The sequence below is a fragment of the Numida meleagris genome, chromosome 1 (genome assembly GCF_002078875.1).
Source record: "Numida meleagris isolate 19003 breed g44 Domestic line chromosome 1, NumMel1.0, whole genome shotgun sequence".
NCBI classification, from domain to species: Eukaryota; Metazoa; Chordata; class Aves; order Galliformes; family Numididae; genus Numida; species Numida meleagris.
The window spans coordinates 174,504,689-174,510,599 of record NC_034409.1 but is presented as its reverse complement, the minus strand read 5'-3'; the positions used below and the strand labels follow the sequence as shown (position 1 = coordinate 174,510,599).

Sequence of the window (5,911 nt, the reverse complement as noted above, 5' to 3'; positions counted from 1 at the left end):
GGCTGCGCGGTGGGGGGCGGCTCCGTCGCGGAACGGCGGCGTCTCGCAGCGGAGCGATTGGAGGCTCGCTGCCCCGCACACGCTCGCTGAAGCTTCTAGCGCCCTTACCGGTCTGTGAGGCGGCCGCAGGTGATCGAGGGCGAGGACCTCGAAGAAAAGGCGTGGCGGATTTCCCGGGCGCCCCAGCTGTCCGCGGGCAGCCCGTGAGGTCCCAGCCCAGCGCCGCGCGGGCCTTCCCTGTCCGTGTCCGCGCTAAAGCCGATCTCCTCTCTCCTAACCTTGCCATTCTCTGCATATTATCTCTCCCTTTAAACACAGAAGGAAGTCTTTTTAGGTATTGGCATTTCGTTGGCCCCAACTCGCATCGTTATCTCCCGGTGGGTGTGAGCCCTGACTGAAGGCAGATAAACCTTCACGGGGAGGATTCCACCATGCATCCCTGCTCAGCTCTGGGGTATCCTCACGATACCAATGACCACTGCTGCATGTTAGTAAACCAGCATAAGACTGCGGCTTCAACTACTCTTGGTACTCCATAATCTTATTCTTTACAAGAGATTTTTTTTCCTGCACTTCCCTTCCTAGATTTTTTTCTTTCTTTCTTCCTTTTGCATGGGATGATTCTGTTTTCCACATGACTCTGTGCCTCTCCTTTCTGCCTTTCCATTTCTTTTATTCTTCTGCTGTTGTCTCCCTTCACCTTTTCCATTTTCTGAGAAGAACCACCAAGTGCTCAGCACCATCTCAGAAGCTGTGATTTCAGTCATTTTGTAGCATACAGGCTGTAAACTTTGCACACGAGATGCAAATGCTTTTACAAAGTTCACATGCACATTGCTGCTATGCTAACAGCATGCACAGGCTTTCTCTCCTGTGTTGCTTCTGCTGATTGCAGAATGAGGACAGGCTGAGAGAGCTGGGGCTGTTCAGCCTGGAGAAGAGAAGGCTGCGAGGTGACCTGAGAGCGGCCTTTCGGTATCTGAAGGGGGGCTGTAAGAAAGGAGGGGGCAGATTCTGGAGCAGAGTGTGTTGTGATAGGAAAAGGGGAAATGGTTTCAAACTAAAAGAGGAGAGATTTAGACTGGATGTAAGGAAGAAGTTTTTTACAATAAGGGTGGTGGGGCACTCACATAGGTTGCCCAGAGAAGTGGTGGATGCCCCATCCCTGGAAGCAATTGAAGTCAGGCTGGATGGAGCTCTGAGCACCTGATGGAGCTGTAGGTGTCCCTGTTCATGGCAGAGCAGTTGGTCTAGATGGCCTGTAAAAGGTCCCTTCCAACTCAAACGATTCTGTGATTCTACGCAGGGCAGAAGCTGATGGGCCGTGACAGAGGAGCGTTCCACATCACACTGAATCAGCAAAACAGGAGGATTTCATGAGGAGACCTCTCTAAAATCACCTAATTCCTAGGATATCCAAACTGCTGATGCTTTTGTTCAAATTTCCTTAGAGAAATAAAATATGGATATTGCGTAATTGGACTTGATGCAAAAACAATCCCTCACTAATGAGGGAGGTGATAGGAAGGGCTGAGGCCAGTGTCCAGGAAGACACTTCTGCTCCCTTCTTTACAGACTGCACAATTTGTTTATACGTTTTGAGAAAGGAGGAAGTGGTACATTAAGGTTTCTTACTAGTTTATACTTCTTTTTTTTTTTTCCCAGTACATTGTTTATATGTAGGCACCCAACAGGAGGGACACATTTTTAGCACCTAAGCTATTCTGATGCTCAGGGCTACTCTTTTCGACTAGGTGTATTCCCTAAGTTGAGCCCTTGTTATTCACGTTCCTCCAAGAATAATTAGTGATTGCTGAATTGTGCTTTGGCTTCCTTTGCCTGGTATAATTAAAATATGTCTTTCCTGAAGACAAATTCCAGTCTTGTAATAGGAGTCTGAGTACCTGCCTTGCATACAGAGTAATGCCCTGCTCCCTTGAAAGTAGTTAATGTCTTCACACGATTTTCTATTGTTCTCTTCTGGCAATCTTCTCTTACAGTCTGATGTTTAGTAATCACAGTCAAACTCAGCATCTTCTCTGGTATCAAGGCACATATGAGCTGCTCATCCAGAAGAAGGTTATGATATGTTTTAGGAAGATAGATAAATAAACCCATATTTCTTCATTCAAAGCTTAGATTGAAACAGTCCTTTTTCTACGGTGCAGAATTCTCTGTTCATTTCCTATTCATATTTATATTTCACAAAAGTACAGTGTAAGTATTTATTTTACACTCTTTTATGTTTATTTCATGCTCTTATTTTGTGTTAATATAGAAATAACAATAGTAACTCTTTCCTCTAACATTATTATAGTTCTGCAGTAACTTTCCCAACCACGAAGTACTTCTTCTAGGACGATAATAAAAATAGCCTGTAGAGGGCAGCAAACCTCAGGAAACCTATTTTAAGTTTCTTAAAATAAGATCTATAAGGCTGGTTTCATTTGATTGCTCAGTCATTTAATTTCTTTAGAAAGTAGCTTTATGCTATTATGTAGTGTTTTTTTTTTTAATTCGTGTTTTAAATATAAGCAAGGCAGAGCCTTTTAATCAGTTTTTTTAAAACAGTACCTTTGTGCAGATGGCACCAAAGTAATGAGATGGAGTTGAGATGCCCGAGGGCAACACTGCTGTTCAGGGTACCTGGGCAGGCTGCAGGCATGCTTGGGCCACCAGGAGCTTCCTGGAGCTCAGCAAGGACAAATGCTGTCTGCCATCTCCGACTGACCAATGCTTTGGGACAATACTGAATGGGGCTTACCAACTGGGTTGTGTTGCTGCAGAGAAGGGCTGGGGCTCCTAGTATGCAGCGGGACAGACAGGAAGCAAGAGTGCACCCCCACAGCAAGGAAGGCTAACAGCACAGATGGGTTGTTGGGAAGTGGTTATTTCGTCTGACTTGGCACTTGATTGTCATCATGTGGAATACAATGCCCTGTTAGGGGGGAATCTTCAATATTCACACTGAAAAATATTGACAAACTGGAGGGAATTCAGCCGAGAGCACCAAGATGGTCATGTGCTGCACACTTCTTTGTGAGGCTGTAGGCACCTGGGCTTGTCCAGCTGGGAGAAGGGGCAGCCTGCCAGCACTTGCAAGAAGTTGCTGAGAAGACAGAGCCAGACTTTTTAGCCAAGTGCACAGTGGGAGGACAGATGGTAGCCATGAATTTGGTAGATGTTCAGCATCAAAATAAGGACAAGCATTTTCATCCTGAGGACAGTCAGGTCTAGAGGGGCTGTGGAATCTCCCTCCTCAGAGTTTTTCAAGACAAGGCCTCAAGCAACCTGAATTTAATAGAAACCCTCCTTTAAACAGGATATTAAACTAGCAAACCTCCAGAGGTCTCTTGCCATGATTCTTTTTGTTGAAATAATATAACATTCTAACATAATAGTCAATATTAGGATTTATTTCCCTAAAGAAGGGCTCTTTTCAGTAATAAGAGTAGCCAGATGTTTTTTCCTAGGTAGAATTTTGGAGTTGAGACTCTTGAGGACTAACACTCTGGCTTCTTCAGGAGCATAAAACAATCAGACAAATAGTGACGATGGTCATGTGTCTGGCAAACAGATGTTCCACCGCATGCTGACACAGCTCTCTGAACCAGGATCCAAACAACGGATGTTTGTTTGTGTGTGTCTTGCACTCATGCCAGAATCTAAGACGCCTTGTTAAGCACATCACTAGTCTGATCACCTTACAGTAGAGTGCAGTTGCACACACAATAAGGAGTAGTTTATATACTGAACTGTTTGTAGGAGTAGCACTTCAGCTTCTTAAATGCTGTCAGTATTCAGCTAACACAGCTGCATGTTATCAGCTGCAAGGTTCCTCGAAAATGCTCACACTATACAAGTATGATTGCTTTTCTTTACACACAGAAAACTTAAAAAAAAAAAAACAACAAAAAGCAAACACCACATTGTTTGTTTGCTTTCAGCTTTCACTGTTCTAAGCAGAAGATTTACAGCATTTAGCAGGATTGGCTCTTTTTCACTCAATACCAAGCTGGGAACACAGCTACAGAATATCACTCTGGGGAAATAAGGAAAATTTTTAGCAGGTAGCTACTCTGAAATGAAAAAGTCTCCAAAAAGCTGAAATTCAGTCAAATGTGGCAAATTGGTAAATGGAGCAAGTGGACATTACAGTGTCAGGGGGATGTGTCTTGGTAATAGTCTCCAACCCTCTGCACATGATCAAAGCCAACATGGTAGCGGTTGCTCTTCTATGGAGAACTCTCATTTTCTTCAGAGGTGTGATTTCAAAGAAAAAATGTCTAAAGTATGTACGTGCCAGAAACATTAGAAACAACACAAACTTGGAATAGAAGGACATTAAAACGTAAGCCACAAATGTTAGAAGAAAAAAAGAGAAAGAGGAAAGTAGATGTTAAGAATATATTTTGAAATTGACTTCTGAGACAGCATGAAAGGAGAGAATGCAAGAAATGTTATTGATTAAAAGAGCCGTTGTGGGTACTTGAGGAATAGCAGATCGTGGCCTGGCCATCTCTTTCTTTTTAAGAATGGATTCCTAAACTAAACTTTTTTTTTTCCTTAAAATTATGTCATATTTTGACAGATTTTTTAAATAAATCACACAAAAATGTATTTTTTTTCATGAAGCAGAATAAAAAGTTGGTCTTGAAATGTCAGTGTTGATTTCTTGTCATTAAAAAGTTCAACTTGTGCTTCGTTTCAAATTTCTTATGACTTCAGAACCACCCTTATGAATTGATAAAACTGAATGTTGACAACAATTGAAGTACTTGAAGTGCAGAGTGAAGAAGCAGAAAAAATCCACTAGTTCTGGATGCGTGCAACCCCAGTGCTGGGAAAAGCTAATGAAAGAAACATCTGCAGAAAGGCAGACTTCTAAACATTCTTAGAAAAGGACTAAAAATCTAAAAGAGAAGAAAAAATCTTTTCTGTTGTGGTTTTGACTTGTGAGGTTTTATTTGTCAAAGATGGGATTTCTTTCCAAATGGTTTATGCAAAGAAGTCAAGGAGCACGAGTCTTCAAAAAGCCATCTGGCTCCTGCATCCTTGGGTTTATTCATGTGCTCATTGTTCCTCCTCCACGCCCCTTTGTGTTACATCTGGGACAGGCTAACCTCACACATTTCTACCCCCCCAATAACTGCATCTATGTGAAGGAGACTACAGATTTATTGCCTCTGTGACAATGCTGCATGATGTCATCCCAGGGCCGCGCTCACTGCTCACAACCGGGCCAGCAGAGCTGAGGGCTGGGGCTGGCCAGGAGGGGCAGGGTGCTGGACAAGGCCACGCCGGCTCGGTCCGCTCATGATGCCTGCCCAATGGCCTTCCCAGCGGGTGCCAGCTCCCTCACAGCAACACAGCAATACCACAGGCCACGGCGGGCCTGTAGGATAGTGCCAGCACAGGAGGCTCATACAGCCATTCCTCCAATTTTTGGGAATCCACCTGAAAGTGTAAATTAAACAGAAACGCTCTCAGAACGTTCCAGAAAACGCTGTGTCTTCTTTCAAGACCCGGGAGCTGGGCCCGCGGGACTACAGCTCCCAGCAGGCAGCGCGCCGCCCCGCCGCTGCAGACTACAGCTCCCGGCATGCCACGCGCCAAGCCCCTCCCCCGGCACTACACTTCCCGGCATGCCACGCGCCAAGCCCCTCCCCCGGCACTACACTTCCCAGCATGCCACGCGCCCGCGCCGCAAGGCAGGCCGGGCCGGGAGGGGGCGGGGCTCTGCTCGCAGCCCGCCGCCTTCCACGCGGTGCGCTGCCCGCCGCGCCCCGGGCCGGGGAGGCGCCCGCTGTTTGCGACGCTTCTTTGCAGCAGTGCGGCCAGGCGCGGCCGCCGTATTTCGCGCGCAGCCCGGCTGTTGTGCCGCGAGCCGGCGGACGGGAGGGGAGCGGCC

At 45.8% G+C, this 5,911-nt stretch overlaps 1 long non-coding RNA gene across 1 annotated transcript; it reads left to right on the top strand.

Annotated features, from left to right (window-relative positions):
* LOC110389134 lies at positions 7-1,477 on the top strand. Its single transcript, XR_002433071.1, has 3 exons — positions 7-129; positions 319-528; positions 1,307-1,477. It is a non-coding gene; the product is annotated as an uncharacterized LOC110389134 (long non-coding RNA).